We start from the raw sequence: 24,676 nt of genomic DNA on the forward strand, positions 1-24,676 counted from the left end.
CAATATCCGATGCTAAATATCCTTCCTTCTCTGTCAGTCACCCTGTCAGTCTATGTCTCTCTGTTTCCCTCTGGCTGGCTCTCTGTGTGTCTGTTTCGGACAGTGCAGAGTGAGATTCACTCTGTATCCGCCCCATGATGTCTCTGCCATTGGAGTGTGTGATGGGACAGCATAGAGGAAAATTTGCTCTGTGTCAAACCCAACATTGTGCTTGGCTTGGGAATGTTTAATGGTACAGTGTAGTTTGGAGCTTCAATGTGTATCCTTGGAATCTAGAAGGTTATGGGGTGATTTGATCAAAGTTTTAATGATAACCATGGAAACTGATAGGGTGGACAGAGAGTAACTATTCACACCGGCTGCAGAGTCAGGACTTGGGGGCATAGTCTAAAAATCTAAACGTAGTCTAAAAACTTTTCAGGAGTGAAATGAAGAAACACTTCAACACACCAGGTGTGGTCTCAGTTTGGAACTTTCTTCCCCAAACGGCATCTGATGCTGAGACACTTGTTAATATTTAAGTCTCAGTTTGATTGATTTTTGTTAACCAAATGTATTAAGGGGCAAAGATAGATACATGGAGTTAGTTCACGCATCAGCCATGAACACATTGAATGACAGAAGAGGGTTGAGGTGCCAAATGGCCTCCTCCTCTTCCTCTGTCCAACGACAAATATCCTTCTATCACTCTCCGTGTTACGCTCTGTGCCTCTCGCTTTGTCTCTCTTTCTGTCTGTCTGTCTGCCTCTCTCTCTCTCCTCTCTCTCTCTCTCCTCTCTCAAACATCTGTGGAAATGCACAAACATCAGTCAGCCATTTCAGTGGCTCTCGGTGGCTTTTTTTATGTTACCACGACACTGGGACTCATATCAGAGACTGACTACTCATTAATGTAAGGTCAGTGCTTAAAACGTGACAGAGACGCTGACATGGAGACACTGAGACACACAGTAACAGAGAGGAATCAATCATTCCCTTGTACCCCATAATTTTCCCTCCACAGTGATTAGGCTGGGTGGCCTGTAATTACTCAGTCTATTATAGGAATCACCGCATTATAGGAAGGATGTGGAAGCTTTAGAAAGGGTGCAGAGGAGATTTACTAGGATGTTGCCTGGTATGGAGGGAAGGTCTTCCAAGGAAAGGCTGGGGGACTTGAGGTTGTATTCGTTAGAGAGAAGGAGGAGGAGAGATGACTTAATCGAGACATATAAGATAATCAGAGGGTTAGATAGGGTGGATAGTGATAGTCTTTTTCATCGGATGGTGATTGCAAACACAAAGGGACATAGCTTTAGGTTGAGGGGTGATAGATGTAGGACAGATGTCAGAGGTAGTTTCTTTACTCAGAGAGTAGTAGGGGCGTGGAACGCCCTGCCTGCAACAGTAGTAGACTCTCCAACTTTAAGGGCATTTAAGTGGTCATTGGATTGACATATGGATGAAAATGGAATAGAGTAGGTCAGATGGTTTCACGGGTCGGCGCAACATCGAGGGCCGAAGGGCCGATACTGTGCTGTAATGTTCTATGTTCTATGTTCTATTACTTTCTCCCTCGTTAATCAATAGTACAGCATGTGCAGTCCTCCAGTCCTCTGGCAGCACGACTGTAACCACAGCGGATTGGAAAATAATGGTCAGAGCCTCTGCTATTTCCTCCCTGGCACCTCATCACAGTCTGAGCCTGGTGAACTATCAGTTTTTAAAGATGCTAAACCCCTGAATATTTCCTCTCACACTCTTTATCCCATTCGATAATCCAAGCCACTCCTCGTTGACTACAATGTCTGCGTCACCTCCTCTTTTGTGAAGACATTCACAATGTGTTCATTAAGAACCATGCCCGCATCTTCCGCCTTCACGGGTAGGAAAAAGGAGGAGAGACAAGACAAAGTAAAGGATACAAGGGATTAGGGGGAGTGAGGAATTGAAGGAAATTTGTATTTGTAAGATGGTTGTATTGGAGAAATTAATGGGGCTAAAGGTTGATAAGTCCCCGGAACCTGATATTCTACATCCACGTTTGTTAAAAGAGGTAGCTATGGAGATAGTGGGTGCATTGGAGATCATCTTCCAAAAATCCATAGTTTCTGGAACGTGTCCTGCAGATTGGAAGGTAGCAAATGCCAGCCCACTATTTAGGAAGGGAGAGAGAGAGAGGAAACAGGGAATTACAGACCTGTTAGACTTCCATCATTCATTGGGAAAAGGCGAGAATCTCTTCCAAAGGATGTGATAAGTGGATTCTTGGATAACAATGATCTGATTGTGCATAGTCAACGTGGATTTAGGAATGGGAAATCATCTTTGATGAATCCGTTGGAGAATTTTTGAGGATGTTGCTAATATAATTAATAAAGGTGGACGTGGATTTTCAGAAGGCTTTTGATAAAGTCTCCCACAGGAGATTGGTTAGCCAAATTAAATCACATGGGAGAGGAGGTAATGCACTGGCATGGATTCAGGATTGGTTAACATGCACAAAACAGAGAGTAAGAATAAACGGGTCATTCTCACATTGGCAGGCTGTGAACGCAATGATCAGTACTTGGGCCTCAGCTGTTCGCAATATACTTCAACGGTTTCGATGTGGGGACAAATGTAATATTCCCAGGTTCTCAGAACTTGGGAATGTGTGTTATGAAGAAGATGCAAAGCGGCTTCAATGGGATTTGGACAGATTTAGTGAGTGGGAAAGAACGTGGTGGATGGAACATAATGTGAAAAAATGGGAAGTTATCCATTTTGGAAGGAAAATAGATTTGCAGAGTATTTTAAATGGTAAGAGACTAGAAAGTGTAGAAGTACAACATGACCTGGGTGTGCCCGCCAATAAGTCACTGAAAGCTAACATGCAGGTGCTTGTCTCTATCCATAGCTCTCCCTCTCTCTCTCTAACTTTGTCACTCTCTCTCTCAGTCTTACCCTATTTGCCTCTGTCATCCCTCTCTCTGTCTGTGTTGCCCCTCTTTCAGTCTGTCACTCTCTCTGTCTTGGTCTCTCTCTTTCCCACTCCCTCTCTCTCCCAATCCATGTCAATCCCAATCACGGACTCTCCCAATCCCTGTCTCTCTCACACTGTCACTCCTTCTCCCTCTGTCTCTCTCTCTCTCTGTCTCTGCCTCAGTCTGTGCCTTTTTCTCCCTCTTTCTTTATCCCTCGCTCTCTGTCACTCTCTCTGTCCTTTTATCTCTGTCTCCGTCTCTCTCTCTGTCCCTCTCTGTCACTCCCTCTTTCTCCGTCCATTTGTCTCTCAAACTCTGTCACTACCTCTCTCTCCTTCTATCTCTGTCTCACTCTCTTTCTCTGTCTCCCCTCTATCACTGTCTCTTCCTCTATCCTTCTCTCTCTGTCTCTCTCTCTCTCTCTCGATCTCACTCTCTCTCTATCTTTCTCTCTCTCTCTGTCACCCTCCCTCTCTGTTTCTGTCTCTACCCAGTCTCTGACTCTCTCACTGTCTTTCACTATCACAGTTTCTGTCTCTTCCTCTCTCTGTCTGTCTCTGTCTCCTTCTCTCACTCCCTGGCTATCCTCTCTCTGCCCATTTCTCTCCGATTTTCCTTGTCTCTCACCTATATCTCACTCCCCCCTGTCTCTCTCTCTCTATGTGTCACTGCCTGTCATTCTGTCTCTCCCTCTTTCTCTCTCTCTCTCCCTCTCTCTCTCATGCCGCTCTGCCTCTCCTCTTCCTCTCTCTGTCTCTCTCTCTCTCTCTCTCTCTCTCTCTCTCTGTCTCTCTCTCTCTCTCTGTCTCTCTCTCTCTCTCTCTCTCTCTCTCTCTCTCTCTCTCTCTCTCTCTCTCTCTCTCTCTCTCTCTCTCTCCTTATCACTCTTTCTCTTCCTCTGTCCATGGCGCTCTCTCTCTCTCACACACCTTCTCTGCCTCTGTTCTCTCACCCCCTCTATCTCTCTCTCCCTCTATCTCTCTCCCACTGTCTCCCTCTCTCCCTCTGTCTCTGTTTGTCACTTTCTGTCACGATCCGTCTCTCTCTGTCTCTGTCCACCTCCCATTGTAATCTATTTGTGTCCTCCGCACAGCCTACTGACCCACCTAACCTTGTATCTATCTCCTTCGCTCCTTCTCACTCTTTCTCTTCTCTCTCTCTCTCTCACCCCAGTGCATTAGTTAAGACTGTATTTGACCATGCCTTTGTTTATATTATACTCGACCCTATCTCTGGTATAGAAATGGTTAAAAAATGTTTCAAAATGGGTGCGGTGTCTGTGGGATCCCCTCCATTTTCGAATTACAGGTGGCACTCCACCATTTTATACGTGGAGGGCAGTTCCGCCTTTTTTATGTACAGGTGGAACTGCCACCATTTTATATGTAGAAAGGGAGCTCCCTCCAATAGTTAGATAGACAGGGATCTCCCTCCATTTTATGCACAGAGGGCTTTCTCGCTCCATTTTATATGTAGGGGGAGCGCCCTCCATTTTATATGTTAACGATGAGATCCGTCCATTTGCTATATCGACAGGGATCTCCCTCCATAGTATACATAGAAGTATGTCTCTCTCCCTCACCATTTATCGCTCTCTCCCTCACCCTGTCTCTCTCTCCCCCTCACCCTGTCTCTATCTCTCTGCCTCATTCTGTCTCTCTATTTCTCTCTCTCTCTCACCATCTCTCTCTCGTGCTTCCTCAACCCGTCTCTAATTCTTACCCGATCTCTCTTTCCCTCACGCTTTCTCTCTCTCTCCTTCATCCTATCTCTCCCTCTCTCTCCCTCATCCTGTCTCTCACTCTCCCTCACCTTGTCTCTGTCCCTCAACTTCTCTCTCTCTCTTCCTCACCCTGTTTCTCTCTCTCTCTCCCTCTCCCTGTTTCCCTCTCTCTCCCTCACCCTTTCTCTCTGTCTCTCCCTCCCCCAGTCTCCCTCTCCCTCACCCTGTCTATCTATATCTCTCTTCCTCGCCCTCACCGTTTTTCTCTCTCTCTCTCTATCTATCTATCTATCTATCTATCTATCTCTCTCTCTCTCTCTCTCTCCCTCACTCTGCCTCTCTCTCTCTCTTTCTCTCTGTTACTGCCTCTCCGTCCATCCTGCTATCGATCCCTCTCTCTCTGTCTCTCCGTCTCTCTGTCTCTTCATTTCTCTCTCTCCCCTCTCTCTCCTTATCAGTCTTTCTCTCCCTCTGCCCATGACTATGGTCTCTGCCTCTCTCTGCTTAAATCTCCCGCTCTCTCCTTCTATCTCTCTTCTTCTAGATCTCTCTCTCCCTCTATCTCTCTCTCCTTCTATCTATCTTTCTCTCTCCCTCTCTCTCTCTCTCCCTCTATCTCACTCTCCCTCTATCTCTCTCTCTCCCTCTATCTCACTCTCCCTCCATCTCTCTCTGTCTCTCTCTCTGTCTGTCTCCCTTTGTCGCTGTCTATCCCTATCCATCTCTCTTTCTCTCTGTCCATCTCCCTTTGTAGTCTATGTGTGTCCTCCACACAGCTTACTGTCCCACCTAACCTTGTATCCCTTTCCTTCACTCCGTCTCACTCTCTCTCCCCACAATGAACCAGTTAAGACTGTAGTTGACCATTCCTTTGTTTATATTATACTTGGCCCTGCCTCTGGTATAAAAATGGTTAAAAAAGTGTTTCAGAGTGGGTGAGATGTCAGTGGGATCCCCTCCATTTTATATGTACAGGTGGAACTCCCACCATTTTATATGCAGAGGGGAGCTCCATCCATTTGTTTTATAGACAGGGATCTCCCTCCATTTGATACATAGAAGGGCATCTCCCTCCGCTTTATATGTAGAGGGGGAACTTCCTCTATTTTATCTGCAGGTGAGCTGCCTCCATTTACTCTATAGAAAGGGATTGCTCTCAATGCTATACCCAGAAGTCTCTCTGTCTCTCGTCCCACATCTCTCTCTCCCCCATTTCTCTCCGACCCCCTTTCCTCTCTCCCCCATTTCTCTCGCTCCCCCATCTCTCTCTCCCCATCTCTCTCTCTCCTCATCTCTCTTCCCCATCTCTCTCCGCATCTCTCTCTCCCCATATCTCTCCCACATCTCTCTCCCCCACATCTCTCTCCCCATCTCTAATCTCTCTCCATATCTCTCTCTCCCACATGTCGCTCTCTCCCCATCTCTTTCCCCATCTATCTCTCCTCATCTCGCTCTCCCCATCTCTCTCTCTCCCCATCCCTCTCTCCCCATCTCTCCCTCCCCATCTCCCTCTCTCCCCCATTCCTCTCTCCCCAATCGCGCTCTCCCCCTTGTCTTCCTCTCCCCATCTCTCTCTATCTCCCTTCTATCTCTCTCCCCCCACCTGTCTCTCCCCCATCTCACTCTTCCCGCCATTCTCTCTCTCTCCCCATCTCTCTCTCCCCCTGATCTCTCACACCTCACTTTCTGATCCATTGGATCATCCGAGATGCATACCAGTCAAGGAATAGCAGGCAAGAGTGAATGGTTCTGTTTTACCTGCTGTGTTATCCTCTTCACAGCCTGGTACAGGACTACACACGACAGATTAGCATGTCCCATTAAACACTCGCAGAGCAGGTTCAGCATGGATTAGATCGAGTACAGTTCCTTCCACTCCCTCCCCCACTCTCTCTCCCTCGCTCTCTCTATCTCCTGCTCTCCCCCTCTCCTGTGAAACATTGGGAGACAGGGAGAAATATAGATGGAGAGAGCGTAACAGGGAAAAGGAGTAATCAGCATGAAGAGAGTGCTGGAGTTTTACTCTTGCTGGTAATCTCTCCATCTCTATCTTTCCTTCCTCTGTCTTTTACTCTCTCAAGCCCTATTTCACCTCTCGGTTCCTCTTTATCCATGTGTTACGAACACTGGACTTTGCCTCTCTCCCATCATCTCTTTTCGTCTGTATTTATGCCTCTGTTACCTTCTGAATCCCTCTCTCTCCCTCTCTATTATCCTCTGAATCCCAGTCTCTCCCTCTCTATTACCCTCTGAATCCCAATCTCTCCCTTTCTGTTACCTTCTGAATCCCAGTCTCTCCCTCTCTGTTCCCATCTGAATCCGAGTCTCTCCCTTCCTGTTACCTCACCAGAGCTTTGTAAATGTTCAACATAACCTCCCTGCTTTTGTACTCACTGTATGCAGAATGCAATGTGGTAATGTGGTAACCCCCAGGTCTTTGGATGAGGACAACTAATCTTTTTCCTTTTGATATATATATATATATATATATATATATATATATATAGATGGCGATCTGATGTGGGCCCACTTGGTCTCAGCATCCCCTGTGGGAGTGTTTTGAAGGGCTGTTACAGGTGAATTTAGAAATTTTTGTAACAGCTGTGGATAAGAAATTCTGCTCGTGTTGATGCGCAGGTGGCCCTTCTGATTGGAATGATGCAACTTCTTTGGTCTGAGTCTAACCTTGCTGCACACCAGGGAGTGGTCGGTGTCGCAGTCCGCACTGTGGAAGCTGCGTGTGATTTGAACACTGTTTAAGGCGGCTCGCCTTGTGACAATGAGGTCTAGCTGGTGCCAACGACGCGATCTTGGGTGCCTTCATGAAACCTGGTGACAGGGTTTAGTGTGAAAGAACGAGTTGGTGATGCAGAGGTTATGATAGGTACACACCTGAAGCAGTCTCTGCCCGTTCTCATTCACCCTTCCAACGCCATAGCGCCCAAGGCAGGAGGGCCATGAGTCATGGTCGGCCCCAACTCTGGCATTAAAGTCCCCCAGCAGGAATAGGTGTTCGGTGTTGGGGATGCTGCTAATGATGTTATGGAGTTGTTCATAGAACTGGTCTTTAGCTTCAAGTGTGGAGCAGAGTGTTGGAGCATAGATGCTGTGTGGGTGTACTGAACCAGAGGTGGTGAGCAGTCGGATGGACAGCATGCGTTCCGAGCCATTTGAGGGAGGCTCTATCATGCTATCAACTACCGTGGAATCTCCCTGCTCAGCATAGTGGGGAAAGTCTTTGCTCGAGTCGCTCTGAACAGGCTCCAGATGCTGGCCGAGCGCGTCTACCCTGAGGCACAGTGTGGCTTTCGTGCAGAGAGATCGACCATTGACATGCTGTTCTCCCTTCGTCAGATGCAGGAGAAATGCCGTGAACAACAGATGCCCCTCTACATTGCTTTCATTGATCTCACCAAAGCCTTTGACTTCATCAGCAGACGTGGTCTCTTCAGACTACTAGAAAAGATTGGATGTCCACCAAAGCTACTAAGTATCATCACTGCATTCCATGACAATATGAAAGGCACAATTCAACATGGTGGCTCCTCATCAGACCCCTTTCCTATCCTGAGTGGTGTGAAACAGGGCTTTGTTCTCGCACCCACACTTTTTGGGATTTTCTTCTCCCTGCTGCTTTCACATGCGTTCAAATCCTCTGAAGAAGGAATTTTCCTCCACACAAGATTAGGGGGCAGGTTGTTCAACCTTGCCCGTCTAAGAGCGAAGTCCAAAGTACGGAAAGTCCTCATCAGAGAACTCCTCTTTGCTGACGATGCTGCTTTAACATCTCACACTGCAGAGTGCCTGCAGAGTCTCATCGACAGATTTGCGGCTGCCTGCAATGAATTTGGCCTAACCATCATCCTCAAGAAAACGTACATCATGGGGCAGGACGTCAGAAATGCTCCATCCATCAATATTGGCGACCACGCTCCGGAAGTGGTTCAAGAGTTCACCTACCGCGGCTGAACTATCACCAGTAACCTGTCTCTAGATGCAGAAATCAACAAGCGCATGGGAAAGGCTTCTACTGCTATGCCCATACTGGCCAAGAGAGTGTGGGAAAATGGAGCACTGACACGGAACACAAGAGTCCGAGTATATCAGGCCTGTGTCCTCAGGACCTTGCTCCATGGCAGCGATGCCTGGACAACGTATGTCAGCCAAGATCAACGTCTCAATTCATTCCATCTTCGCTGCCTCTGGAGTATACTTGGCATCAGGTGGCCGGACCATATCTCCAACACAGAAGTCCTTGAAGCGGCCAACATCCCCAGCTTGTACACACTACTGAGTCAGCGGCGCTTGAGATGGCCTGGCCATGTGAGCCGCATGGAAGATGGCAGGATCCCCAAAGATACATTGTACAGCAAGCTCGCCACTGGTGTCAGACCCACCGGCCGTCCATGTCTCCTCTATCAAGACGTCTGCAAACGCGACATGAAATCGTGTGACATTGATCACAAGTCGTGGGAGTCAGTTGCCAGGATTCGCCAGAGCTGGCGGGCAGCCAGAAAGACAGGGCTAAATTGTGGCGAGTCGAAGAGACTTAGTAGTTGGCAGGAAAAAGACAGAGGCGCAAGGGGAGAGCCAACTGTGCAACAGCCCCGACAAACAAATTTCTCTGCAGCACCTGTAGAAGAGCCTGTCACTCTAGAATTGGCCTTTATAGCCACTTCAGGCGCTGCTTCACAAACCACTGACCACCTCCAGGCGCGTATCCATTGTCTCTCGAGATAAGGAGGCCCAAAAGAAGGTATATATATATATATAGATATAGATGTGCCATCTGCAATGTAAAAAACAGGGAAGGGATTAGTCGTAGACATTAGGAGGATAGAGGCTGCCTGGTGAAATAGTCAGACACATGGCAGTTTAACTTCAATGCTGCGAAATGTAAAATGATGCATTTTGGAAGGAAGGCTGAGGAGAAGCGATATAAACTAAATTCTCCAATCATAATATATGTGCCGGGACAGAGAGATCTGGAATTTCATTTGTGTCACTTTTTATATCTTAAAGATTCAATTTAGGGCTTTGAATCTAGTCAGTTGAATTTAGCTTCATCCTGAAAAGTGTTTGCAAACGTGCTGGGAAATGTGTCAACAGCTGTTTCCATTCAGACATTCCTGCATTGTTGAAGTGAGAGGTATCTTTGCAGAGGCAGGAAATAGGGGTGCTTGAATGAACCTGCAGGTTTTGGTTGAAGCAATAAGGTGAGAATGTGATTTGTTCCCTGAAGATGCACAGAATTGAAGGTATTTGCAGAACACCACATGAATTGTTTTACTAATGTCTGACAAACTTCAAAGACATCAGCTACATGGAAGAAGAGGATAAGGGAACAATATACAAAACCTGAGACAGACAGGCAACAGCAGTAGGATAACGAATCTCTTTTTATGGGTTTTAAAATGAAGGCCTGAACTGATGATTGAAAAAGCAGGAGTTCAAATCCCACACTGTGCTGTTGTGAATTTGAGTTCTGTTTTTCCTAAAAATAAAACACAAATCTGGAATTGAAAAACCTCTGGGAAGAAATGATTCACTGCTGTCTATTGGTGCAAAGCCCGTGCGTGTCTCAGTTTTGCTGTATTTATGAACAATTTAAGATGACGGGGTAGAATGCCACATACCCAAGTTTACCAATAACACAAAAATAGGCAGCATTGTAAGCAGTGCAGCTGGAAGCATCAAATTACGGAGTGATATTAACATCTTAAGTGAATGTTCAAAACTCTGGTAGATAGATTTCAATATCAGCAAAAAGACTGGAACAGAGTAATTTATAAATGGTGAAAAACTGGAAGCACTGGAGGTCCAAAGAGACTTGGGGGGTCCATGTCCATTTGAGTGCAGTGTAGATTTACCAGAAAGATAACTGGACACCAAGGGTTAAATGACGAGGCGATATTACACAAGGTAGGGATGGCGGGCAGCCATAAAGGCGGGGCTGAAGTGTGGCGAGTCGAAGAGACTTAGCAGTTGGCAGGAAAAAAGACAGAAGCGCAAGGGGAGAGCCAACTGTAACAGCCCCGACAACAATTTCTTCTGCAGCACCTGTGGAAGAGTCTGTCACTCTAATATTGGCCTTGAAAGACACTCCAGGCGCTGCTCCAGAAAGCGCTGACCAAATCCAGGCGCTTACCCATTGTCTCTCGAGACAAGGAGGCCAAAGAAGAAGAAGATTCCCTGGAATTTTGGAGGATCAAGGTGTTTTGTTCAAAGATGTTGCGATATTAAGGGGAACTGGTGGGGTAGTTTGGGAGAAACTATTTCGGTAGCTTGGGAACATAGGAACATGAGAAGGCCATTCAGCCCATCGAACCTGCTCCGCCATTCAATACTGTCATGGCGGATCATCCACATCAATGGTTTTTCCCAGACTATCCTCATATCCCTTTATGTCATTGCTTTTTAGAAATCTGTCAACCTCTGCTTATAACATACTCACTGACTGACCTTCCACAGCCCTCTGGGGTAGAGAATTCCAAAGATTCACAACCCTCTGAGTAAAGAAATTCCCCTCATCTGTGCCCCAAGTGGCTTCCCCCTTATTTTGAAATTGTGTCCCCTGGTTCTAGACTCCCCAACAGCTTACCTGCATCTACTCTGTCTATCTATAACGTTACCCCAGGGTCTCCACACAGCCTGTCTCCCCGTCCACCTGCTTTTAAAGTGTCTCAGGGTCTCCAGGCACTTTCTATCCCTCACTGTCTCACTGTTCTCTCTCCATTTCTATCTCTTCCTATCTCCCTCTGCCCCTCTCTCTGTCGATCACTCTCTCCCACCATGTGGGTTATCAAGAGGGGTCGAGTTAAATCACAAATAAAATAAACACTTCACCTGGCTGCCCCGGAATGAATAGAAAAAATTGTGGATATTTATGTCTATATTCAGACAATATAGACAGCAAAGTATATTATACGATGGGATGTTACAAATTGATTTAAACTCGTACGTTAGGACAAACAACTTGAAAACAATTATTCACAAGTCTTGTCCAACTTCACTACAGATTCGACCCGATAAGGTAACAAATGCCAACATTCTTGAGTTTGTTGAAGTACCTTAAGCTTTACTCTGTATGGCTTTCAGACATGAAACATTACACATGCACTACAAAATTCAGGATTACACGTAGGTTAGGTTACGTAGAATTCCAGTAAAATAACATTAAAATCCCAGTGAATATTCCAGGAAAAATCAATGCCGCACATGATGCACACAGACTCTCACCTAGACTGTGTCTTTAATCTCATCAAGTTCCTACTGATCGATGATCAGTCGTTCAGGAGGGATCTTCTTCCAATAGCTGGCCTGGTAATCTGGACTGTCGTGTCAGATAAATGAAGGGATCCCCCTTATATCCAGGACTGACCCCCCACTCTCCTGTCGTGCACGATGTCACTGGGCTCAGTGTTAGAGTCTGTCCCTGTATGATCAATCACTGTGTGTGATCAATATCTTTTCCTATACTGCCTGGACACCCCACACACACATTGCATTTGCTTCTTCATTCCAAGCCTCAACCGTACCTAAGTTCCTCTCATTAAAAGACTCCATTTTATTCTCCATATCCTGCCTTCTTGTAATTCCAGGCCTTTGATCATTTACTGTCCATATCTTGTCCTAGGAATGCCGCACCGAGGACATTCCAGACACATTTCTGTGTGTATTTGTATAACAAATGTTTGTACAAGTGAATTGGCCATTTGATATTTTTAACTTATTTAACCCTTGTGTTCCCACAAAGATCAAGCTTGCAAATTCAACAGTGTCCACTTTGACTTCATCGCATCGTGTCTTATGTACATTCTCACAGGATGGCAGGTATAACTATAGTCATACTATTCAGCTGAAACTTGATCAGTTACATTGTGATATCAGTCATTTCCGTCTGTATTTACAGTACACACAGTACCTTACTGTTGTAATAAAGTCATATAGTATCTATCCATCCCACTGGGGCAAAATTTCATTGGCTCAACATTCTCACCAAACACTAAAACATTCCACAATGCAAGGCTCACAAATGCTACACAAGTTTCCTTTTTTGAGTCTCGCTGGTCTGTTCTGATTCTTTGAGGGATTACTGATGTTTATCCTCCTCAAGAGCAGTCGTCCTAATCCCGTGTGCCTGTTCTGCTCTCAAACCCGGCCTCTGCTTACATGAAGGCAAGAGATACAGGAGTGTCTCAGTGACTGAGGCAGGTGAGTCTTGAGTCTGAGTCGGGCACAGTGAGTTACCCGGGTTAATCAGACACGCCAGGCGCAGTATAAATGGAGCTTTACTCTGCATATAACCTGTACTGTATATTCTCTGAGAGTGTTCGATGGGGCAGTGCAGACGAGGAGAGTTAATCCTTACCTATTTTATACATGTAGAGGTTATTCCCTCAAGTGCATATCCAAGTGATTTTTTAAAAATGTGATGAGGGTTTCTGCCTCTACCATCATTTCAGGCTGTGGGTTCCAGCCACCCACCGGCCGCTGGGTGAAAAAAACTACTGATGTGATTTGTTCAGTTAAGTTTGATGTCAATGTTTCCCAGGATGTTGATGCTGGGGGATTCAGCGATGGGATAATATCAAGCGGAGATGGTTGGATTCTCTCTTGTTGCTAGCCTGGCCAACGATGCCCAGATCCCATGAATGAAAATAAAATGATGCTCATTGCCTGGCACTTGGGTGACGTGAATGTTACCTGCTACTGGTCGGCCCAAGAATGAATGCTGTCCGGGTCTTGGTCCATGTGGCTATGGATTGCTTCATTATCGGAGGCAAAATACTGTGGAAGCTGGAAATCTGGAAACCATCGAGCTGAAACACTAACTCTGTTTCTCTCTCCACAGATGCTGCCTGACATGCTCAGTATTTCCAGCATTTTCTGCTGGGATTTCATTATCTGAGGAGGTACGAATGGAACTGAACACTGTGTAAGCATCAGTCAACATGCCCACTGCTGACCTTACGATGGAGGGCAGGACATTGAGGAAGCAGCTGAAGATGGTTAGTCCTCAGACATTACCCTGAGGAACTTCTGCAATGGTGTCCTGGGACTGAGATGATTGACCTCCAACAACCACAACCATATTTCTTTGTGCTCAGTATGAGTCCGACCAGCGGATTCCCACTGACTTCAATTTTACTCGGTCTCCTCGATGCCACAATCAGTCAAACGCTGCCTTGATGTTAAGGTCAGTCTCTCTACCCAGTAGCAGGCAGGAGTGAATCTTTCCCTTTGACCCGTTGTGCACTGAACACACCCTGCTTCTTCACAGCCTGAAACGGGACTGTAGGCGGCCGATTAATGTAGCCCATCAAACACTCCGAGAGCAGGTTCAGCACAGCTTAGGAAGAGAGGACAGTTCCTTTAAAATTCTTTCTCTGTCTTCTTCTCTCTGTCTATCTCTCCTGCTATCTCTGACACTAGGAGAGAGACAGAGGAAGGGAGGGTTAGATATGCAGACATAGACAGGGCTGTAGAGACTGAAAAGGTTGGAAAGAGAAAGATTGCTGGTCTGTATCTCCCTCTTTGTCTCTCTTTCTGTTTGTCTCTCTCATTCCCCTCTCAAACATCTCTGGAAATCCACACACATCAGTCAGCCAGTTTAGGCTGGTTCGCGCTGGCCATTTTATGTTACCACAACACTGGGACAATTATTTAAGAGACCGACTCCTCACTAATGTAAGGATAGTCCTTAAAATGTGACATGGAGAAACTGAGACACACAGTATTAGAGATGAATCAATCCTTCCCTTGTGCCCAATAATATGTTCTCCACTGTGATTAGGCTGGGTGGCCTGTAATTACTCAGTCTGTTATTTTCTCCCTTGTTAATCAACAGTGCAACATACGCAGTCCTCCAGTCCTCTGGCAGCACGACTGTAACCAGAGAGGATTGGAAAATGATGCTCAGAGCGTCTGCTATTTCCTCTCTTGCACCTCTTAACAGTCTGAATTATCAGTTTCAAAGATGCTAAACCCTTTAAGATTTCTGCTCTCACTGTTTATCTCATTCAATATTTCCAACCCCTCCTCATTGACTACAATTTCTACGCTGTGCTCCCCTTTTGTGAAGACATTCACAACGTATTCATTAAGAACCATGCTCACATCTTTCGCCTTCATGGGTAGGAGAAAGGAGGAGAGACGACATAAAGTAAAGGATAGAATTCGAAAGGAGGTTCAGGAACAGACAGATCTGTGGGCTATTGTGCACACATCACTGAAGGTGGCAGGGCAGGCTGCGAAAGTGGTTAAAAAGCATAATGAGTCCTGGGCTGTATAAATGGAGTCATAGAGGACAAAAGCATGGAAGTTATGACAGACCTGTGCAAAATACTGGTTAGGCATCAACAGGAGTATTGTATCCGATTCTGCACACCGCACTTGAGGAAGGATGTGGAGGCATTAGAGAGGGTGCAGAAAGGATTCACAAGTCCTGGTTCCAGGGATGAGGGACTTCAGTTACATAGAGAGAATGGAGAAGCTGGGGTTGTTCTCTGTGTTTCTCTCTCTATCTCTCCCTCCTGCAACTCCGACACTAAGAGAGACACAGAGGGAGAGAGGGTTAGATATGCAGGCAGAGACAGGGCTGTAAAGGGGGACAGGGTTGGAGAGAGAGAGAGATTGTTGGGGTGGACTGAAAGGGACAATGTATGATATATTAATTTGATTTATTCCTTTGCTGCGGTGTGCACAAACATATTCGAGATAGGTATGGAGAGAGAAACATCAGGAGAGAGGGAGAAATGGAGATGAAGTTGTGGCCCAGGTGGCCCCTCTCCCCTTTCTCTCCCCCTCTCTCTGTCTCCCACTCTCAGTCCCACTCTAACCCTATCGCTCTCTCTTTAATTCTCTCTCTCCTCTCTCTCTCCCACTCCCGCACTCTCTCTCTTCCCCTCCCTTACACTCTCTCTTCCTGTCTCTCCCTCGCTCTCTCCCTCTTACTCTCTCTCTCTCTCCTCTCCATCTCTCTAACTAGCTCTCGCCCGATCTCTCTGTCATTGTGTCTCTCTCTCCCTCCCCCTTTCTATCACCCTCTCTCCCTCTCTGTCTGTCCCTCTTTCTCTCTCTCACTCTGTCTTTATTTCAGTTTCTTCAGATATATAAATAGATTGGAGAGCTTGGGTTGTTCTCCGTCGGTCCTTCCTGTCCAGTCTATCTGTGCCAATCATCATTTTACAGATCTCGATAACAACTCTCCTGAGCCGCCTCCGTTCCAAAGAAAACAACTCCACCCTGTCCAATCTTTCCTCATGGCTAAAATTATCCATTGCTGACAATATCCTCTGTATCCGCTCTACTGCAACCACATCCTTCCTTCAATGTGCTCACCAGAAATGTATGCAGTACACGAGCTGTGGCCTAACTAGTGAATTCCACAGTTCGAGCATAACCTCCCTGCTCTTATATTCTATACAACGGCCAATAAATGAAATTACAATCGAAAATCCTGCAAAGAAAACAATCCCTATTGTTAAAAAAACTGCTAACAATTGTCACAATGCAACACAAGTATGATTTATTAAACTTTAACACAACAGAGTTTGTTACTCAGTCGTGTAAAGTGCATTGCACTATTACTGACCTTTACTCCAGTCCCTCAATTCCACTTCATCTCTGGGAGATTGTTGTAAGATTCATCCCATCCTTTCAAAGATAAATATTACCCACATCAAACCAGAGCAATTAGAAATTGTACACAGCTGCTGAGAGTTAGTAACAAGACTGAAGGGAATGTTCGGTTTTCCATCTCTAACCCAGACATATAGATGTCTTCATTTATATTGATATCCATCCGTCCGTCCGAATGGAATCAGATGGAGGCCAGGCCTTTCCCATCACAACATTGTTCGACCATTTCACTTTCTTTGACAGACATAAATTTTCATCCATCTTGGCTCTATTGTCCTGCAGTGATGTCCTGGGACTGAGTAGATTGACGTCCAACAACCACAATCTTCCTTTGTGCTCGGTATGATTCCAACCAAAGGAGAATTTTCTCCCTGATTCATACTGACTTTAATTTTACTCGGACTCCTCGATGCTGCACTCAGTCAAACGCTGCATTGATGTTAAGGTCAGTCTCTCTTCCCAGCAGCAGGCAGGAGTGAATCGTTCCCATTGTACTGAACACACTCTGCTTCTTCATAGGCTGCTACAGGACTGTACGCGGCCGATTAATGCTGCCCATCAAACACTCCGAGAGCAGGTTCAGCACAGCTTCGGAACAGAGTAAAATTCCTTCAAAATTCACGCCCTGTCTTCCTCTCACTCTCTCTCCCTGCTGCTATCTCTGACACTCGGAGAGAGACCGTGGGAGAGAGGGTTAGATATGCAGACAGAGAGAGGGCTGTAGAGGGAGACAAGGTTGGAGAGAGAGCAATTGTTGGAGTGGATTGAAAAGGATAATGTAAGATATATTAATTTGATGTAATCCTTCATTGCTGTGTGCACAAACATATAAGAGATAGGTGTGGAGAGAGAAACATCAGGAGTGGGGGAAATCGAGATGATGTTGGGGCCCAGGTGGACACTTTTGATGAACCAGAAGGAATAGTCTCCATTTTAAACAGCAGGCAAGCTATTCCACTGTGGTTGCCATCACACCTCCATGATATTGGTTGTGGAAATTTCATGCTGGCTTATTGGTTCATCTTTAAATCTGTAATTGATAGATTCTTGTAAACCAAAGAGGTTAAGAGATACGGGGCGAAGACGGGTTATATGGAGTCAGTTAGATCACAGATCAACTCTGATCTCATTGGATGCTGGAACAGCGTTGAGGGGTTAAATTGCATCCTCCCCTTCCTATATCCGATGTTACATATCCTTCTTTCACTCTCAGTGACCCTGTCAGTCTCTGTCTCTCTGTTCTTTCTCGCTGTCTCTCACTGTGTCTGTATCGGACAGTGCAGAGTGAGATTCACTCTGTATCCACCCCATGATGTTTCTGCCCTGGGCGTGTTGGAAGGGACAGTGTAGAAGGAGCATTACTCTGTATCTAATCCATGCTGTACCTATCCGGGGAATGTTGATGGTAGAGTGGAAACAGAGAGGTCTGGGACCAGGGTCCTCATGGGGAGGACTTAACGGTGACTCATAATGGACAATTTAGCAATATCAGTGCTCCATGGATGAAAGGGGAAGTGGCTGAGTGGATACGACATTGGTTGAGAGAGTGGTCAATGGTTTTTGCAGACTGGAGGGAGGTATACAGGAGAGGTTTATATTCGGACCACTGCTCTTTTTGATATATACTAATGACGTGGACTTGTTTTTACAGGGCACACCTTCAATGTTTGCCAATGTTTGTGTCATCTGCAATGTAATAAACAGGGAAGGGAGTAGTAGTAGACTTCAGGAGGATAGAGGCAGTCTGTTGAAATGGAACACACAAAAACACAAAACCGCCTACACAGGATTGGACAGAACATGGTGATATTTTATGAAGGTTCTGTCGGTTGAGTTTTACTGATGTGCAGTCTCTGTGTGTCGGTTTGTGTTTGTATCAGAGTCTGTATCAGTGTGTGTGTTCTCTGCTTCTCATCCTGAAAAGTGTTAGCAAACGTGTAGTGAAATGTGTCAAAAGCTGTTTCCATTCAGAAATTCCTGCATTGTGGAAGTGTGAGCTATCTTTGCAGAGACAGGAAATAGGGGTGTTTGAATGGACCTGCAGGTTTTGGTTGATGCAACAAGGTGAGAATTTGATTTGTGTCCCTTGCAGACATACAGAATTGAAGGTATTTACAGAACACCAAATGAAGTAATTTACCAACGTCTGACAAACTTCGAAGAGTTCAGACACTTGGAAGAAGAGTAGAAGCCGGCACCATGGCTCAGTGGTTAGCACCGCAGCCTCACAGCTCCAGGGGCCCGGGATCGATTCTGGGTACTGCCTGTGTGGAGTTTGCAAGTTCTCCCTGTGTCTGCGTGGGTTTTCTCCGGTTGCTCCGATTTCCTCCCACAAGCCAAAAGACTTGCAGGTTGATAGGTAAATTGGCCATTATAAATTGTCACTAGTATAGGTAGGTGGAAGGGAAATATAGGGACAGGTGGGGATGTTTGGTAGGAATATGGGATTAGTGTAGGATTAGTATAAATGGGTGGTTGATGTTCGGCACAGACTCGGTGGGCCAAAGGGCCTGTTTCAGTGCTGTATCTCGAATCTAATCTAAAATAATCTAATCTAACACACCATATGCCTTCTTAACAGCTCTATTCACCTGGGTGGCAACTTTCAGGGATTTATGTACCTGGACACCAAGAGCTCTCTGCTCATCTACACCACCAATAATCTTCCCATTAGCCCAGCATTCTGCAATCCTGTTACTCCTTCCGAAGTGAATCACCTCACACTTTTCCGCATTAAACTCCATTTGCCATCTCGCAGCCCAGCTCTGCAGCCTATCTATGTCCCTCTGTAACCGACAACATCCTTTGGCACTATCAAAAACTCCACCGACCTTCGTGTCATCCGCAAATTTACTAACCCACCCTTCTACACCCTTCTCCAGGTCATTTATAAAAATGACAAACAGCAGTGGCCCCAAAACAGTTCCTTGCGGTACACCACTAGAAACTAAACTCCAGGATGAACATTTGCCATCAACCACCACCCTTTGTCTTTTTTCAGCTAGCCAATTTCTGCTCCAAAGCACGAATTCACCTTCAATCCCATACTTCCATATTTTCTGCAATCGCCTACCGTGGGGAACCTTATCAAACGCCTTACTGAAATCCATCTTGACCACATCCACGGCTTTACCCTCATCCACCTGTTTGGTCACCATGTCAAAAAAACTCAATAAGGTTTGTGAGGCACGACCTACCCGTCACAAAACCGTGCTGACTATCGCTAATGAACTTATTCTTCTCAAGATTATTATAAATCCTATCTCTTATAACCTTTTCCAACATTTTGCCCACAACCAATGTAAGGCTCACAGGTCTATAATTACCAGGGCTGTTTCTACTCCACTTCTTGAACAAGGGGACAACATTTGCTATCCTCCAGTCTTCCGGCGCTATTCCTGTTGTCAATGACGACATAAAGATCAAGGACAAAGGCTCTGCAATCTCCTCCCTGGCTTCCCAGAGAATCCTAGGATAAATCCCATCTGGCCCAGGGGACTTATCTATTTTCACACTTTCCAAAATTGCAAACACCTCCTCCTTGTGAACCTCAATCCCATCTAGCCTAGTAGTCTGTATCTCAGTAATCTCCTCGGCAACATTTTCTTTCTCTACTGTAAATACTGACGAAAAAAATTCATTTAACGCTTCCCCTATCTCCTCCGATTCCACACACAACCTCCCATTACTATCCTTGATTGGCCCTAATCTATCTCGAGTCATTCTTTTATTCCTGATATACCTATAGAAAGCCTTCGGGTTTTCCTTGATCCTATCCGCCAATGACTTCTCGTGTCCTCTCCTCGCTCTTCTTATCTCTCCCTTTGGATCCTTCCTGGCTAGCGTGTAACTCTCAAGCGCCCTAACTGAGCCTTCACGTCTCATCCAAACATAAGCCTTCTTCTTCCTTTTGACAAGCTCTTCAACTTCTTTCGCAAACCACGGCTCCCTCGCTCGACAACTTCCTCCCTGCCTGACAGGTACATACTTATCAAGGACACGCAGTAGCTGCTCCTTGAATAAGCTCCACATTTCGATTGTGCCCATCCCCTGCAGTTTCCTTCCACATCTTCTGCATCCTAAATCTTGCCGAATCGCATCATAATTTCCTTTCCCCCAGCTCTAATTCTTGCCCTGCGGTATATACCTGTCCTTGTCCATCGCGACGGTAAACCTAACCAAATTGTGATCACGATCACGAAAGTGCCCACCTACATCTAAATCCAGCACCTGGCCGGGTTCAGTATCCAGTATCAAATCTAATGGGGCATCGCCCCTGGTTGGCCTGTCTACATACTGTGTCAGAAAACCCTCCTGCACACACTGGACAAAAACAGACCCATCTGAAGTACTCGAACTATAGTATTGCCAGTCAATATTTGGAAAGTTAAAGTCCCCCATAACAACTACCCTGTTACTCTCGCTCCTGTCGAGAATCATCTCTGCTATCCTTTCCTCCACATCTCTGGAACTATAGAAAACTCCCAACAGGGTGTCCTCTCCTCTCCTGCTTCTAACCTCGGCCCAGACTACCTCAGTGGACGAGTCCTCAAACGTCCTTTCTGCCGCCGTAATACTCTCTTTGATTAACAATGCCACACCACCCCCCCTCCCTCTTTTACCATCTTCTCTGTTCTTAGTGAAACATCTAAATCCCGGAACCTGCAACGTCCATTCCTGTCCCTGCTCTACCCATGTCTCTGAAATGGCCACAACATCGAGATCCCAGGTACGAACCCATGCTGCAAGCTCACCCACCTTATTCCGGATGCTCCTGGCGTTCAAGTAGACACACTTTAAACCAAGTTCTTGCTTGCCAGTGCCATCTTGCGTCCTTGTAACCTTATCCCTGACCTCACTACTCTCAACATCCTGTACACTGGTACTACAATTTAGGTTCCCAGCCCCCTGCTGAATTACTTTAAACCCCCCCGAAGATCACTAGCAAATCTCACCCCCAGGATATTGGTACCCCTCTGGTTCAGGTGAAGACCATCCTGTTTGTAGAGTTCCCACCTACCCCAGAAAGAGCCCCAATTATCCAGGAAACCAAAACCCTCCCTCATGCTCCATCCCTGCAGCCACGTGTTCAACTCCTCTCTCTCCCTATTCCTCGCTTCGCTAGCACGTGGCATGGGCAGCAACCCAGAGATAACAACTCTGTTTGTTCTCGCTCTAAGCTTCCACCCTAGCTCCCTGAATTTCTGCCTTAAATCCCCATCTCTCTTCCAACCTATGTCGTTGGTGCCGATGTGGACCACGACTTGGGGCTGCTCCCCCTCCCCCTTAAGGATACCAAAAACACGATCCGAGACATCACGTACACTGGCACCTGGGAGGCAACACACCAACCGTGAGTCTCTCTCGTTCCTCATTCAATTCCTCATTTCCCCTAATCCCTTGAATCTCTAATTCTGGGAGATTTCTTGTTCCTTCCTCGGTGAAGGCAGACACAAAGTCATCATTTAGCTTCACTGCCATTTCTCTATTCCCCATTATAAATTCTCCTGGCTCTGCCTGTAATGGATACACATTTGTCTTTGTCAAACGTTTCCTATTTAAGTACCGAGAGAAAGTTTTACAGCCCGTTCTTATGTTTGGGGGCGTCGAGGACCAGTGAGCATAGTCTAAAAGTTAAAGGCAGACCATTCAGGAGTGAAGTTCGGAAACACCTCTACACAATAAAGGGAGAGTGAGATTGGAACTGTCTTCTGTCAACGCACATTGATGCTGAATCATTTTCAAATCTAAGATTGACCTTCTCGAATGCCTTGTCGAAATTGAAATATTCTTCTGCCACTCTCTTTTCCTTGGGCAGTCTGTTTCTGTCTGTGTCTGTCTGGGTGTGTGCGTGTGTAACCGCTGTTGTTTTCATTCTCCCGTGACTCAGACTCTCAAGGTTCCTCCATTGAAAATGATGACTGAAGCCGCTTCTCCTTGTCCTTTCAGCTGCTTTTTTGTGGAAAACAAACGGCCGGCGGTGAACGCAACGCAAACATGGTGGCTGATGACGTCTCAGCGACCTCCCCCCCACCTACCCACCCCCTCACTGTGTTCTGAACTATGATTAACTGCGCTGCCCCATGTGTTTGGAGGTCAAAGGGATCAGCAAGTGCCTCCACCCTCCGCTCAGCCGCGGCTTGGGTGACCTGTGACCCCCATCGGCGTGGGGTGGGGGCCAGCGCCAAACTCTTAAAGGGACCCTGCACCACCAGAAGAGTCCCAAACTCTTAAAGGGACCCGACCTGAACAGACAGAGTAAGACATTTAGAGAGCAAGGAATAGAGAGGGAAATAGAAAAGAGAGAGTGATGGGGAGAGAGAGAGAGAGAAAAACGAGTTTGAAAGAATAATAGAGTGATGGAGAGACTCAGAGAAAATAGGTGACAGGGAGAGAGTGAGAGAGCAAGAGATGGTGAGAAATGGAGGGAGAATTTCCTCAATTGGACAGAGATGGAGAGAGAGTGATAGAGAGATGTGAAGAGAAATCAAAGAGAGAGGAAGGGGGAGATTGAGGGAGAGGTAGAGTTTGAGAGTGAGGGAACAGATATGTTGAGAGCCAAAGGTGAGGGGAGAGTAACAGAGCGAAAGAGAGAGATAGACAGAGAGATGGAGACAGAGAGAAGGAAAATGAGAAATTAGAGGAAAAGAGCAGACAGAGGGTCTATAGAAAGAGTGAAAAATGAATGAGAGATAGAGTGTCCATCAGAGAGAGAGGGAATGTCCGGGATAGATGTGGGCAGAGAGAGAGGCAGATAGTAAGTGTGTGTGTGTGTGTCTGTGTGTGTGTTCGTGTGTATATTTGTGTGTTTTTATGTGAGTGTGGGTGTGTGTATGTGACTGTGCATGTGTGTGTGAGAGAGAGATCAGTGCACGTTCACAGTAAATAAAGTCTTGCGGTGTCAAACAGTTATTTAATTCGGTGCAAATCCAAGCAAAAGTAACTTTATTCCATAAGAATGAGTGCAGTCAGAGATATAAAAACAGACTGCATGCTAATGTCCAGATAAGCTTTCAGAAGAATTATAAGTAGCAGGGAGAAATCATCCAGCAATCCTGGTTGCAATCCATTGGGCTCAATAAAATGGTCCAAAAATATTATCACTGCCAATCTAACAATTTCATCAGCTCAACAGCGATTAGTGAAATAATCCATAAATTGCGGTGCTCAATGATTCGAGGAAGATTACAGAGCATGATAGAGAACATGTAGACAAATACAACATATTTGTTTCGTTTCTCTGCCATTGTCCTATGATGAGAGGCTGAGTAAATTGGGCCTGCATTCTCTGGAGTTTAGAAAAATGAGAGGTGATCTCATTGAAACATATCAGATTTAGAAGGGACTGGATAGGGTCGACAATGAGAGATTATTTCCGCTGGTCGGGAAATGAAAGTCTCCCTTATCCCTTCCTAACCAACTTATCCACCCGTCCTGTCAGCCTCAGCAATCAGTGAACATTCACTCGAAGGGGCCGCTGTTCACAGACACAGAGAAAATCTTGGAGACATTCACATTGTTAGGCTCGATCCAAAAGGCAAATGTCAAATATAATCATAGTTTGATGCAATCCTATGTCGACAAGCGTACAAGAAATAGGCAGAGTATGAAACATCAGGAGAGAGGGAGAAATATAGATGCAGAGAGGGTAACAGTGAGAAAGGGAGAGATAGCGTACAATATCATGAGTGGTATAGACAGGGTGGATCGCAAGAAGCTTTTTCCCAGAGTGGGGGATTCAATTACTAGGGGACACGAGTTCAAAGTGAAAGGGGAAAAGTTTCGGGGGAATATGCGTGGAAAGTTGTTTACGCAGAGGGTGGTGGGTGCCTGGAACGCGTTGCCAGCGGAGGTGGTAGATGCGGGCAGGATAGCGTCTTTTAAGATGTATCTGGACAGAGACATGAATGGGCAAGAAGCAAAGAGATACAGACCCTTAGAAAATAGGCGACATGTTTCGATAGAGGATCTGGATCGGCGCTGGCTTGGAGGGCCGAAGGGCCTGTTCCTGTGCTGTAATTTTCTTTGTTCATATAGGCATAGAGAGAAGTGGAGAGCAACTCTTACTGGTAATCTCTCTTCATCTCTGTCTTCCGCTCTCTCTTACTCACTCAATCACTAGTTCCCCACTCTGCTTCTCTCACCGTGTTTATTTCTCTTCCCTTTTCTCTCCAACTCTATCTCCCTCTGTACCCTCTCAACCTCAATCTCTCGCTGTGTCACATCTTCAACGACGCTGCACACAGCTTTGTGGGAACACTGACCGATACTCTCCTTCCCAATCTCCCGCTGTCTGTCTCTCTCTCTCTCTGTCTCTGTCTCTGCCCCTATCGCTGTCCCTCACATTGTCTTTCCCTATCACTGT

This window comes from Heterodontus francisci, unplaced genomic scaffold (assembly GCF_036365525.1).
Source record: "Heterodontus francisci isolate sHetFra1 unplaced genomic scaffold, sHetFra1.hap1 HAP1_SCAFFOLD_72, whole genome shotgun sequence".
NCBI lineage: Eukaryota > Metazoa > Chordata > Chondrichthyes > Heterodontiformes > Heterodontidae > Heterodontus > Heterodontus francisci.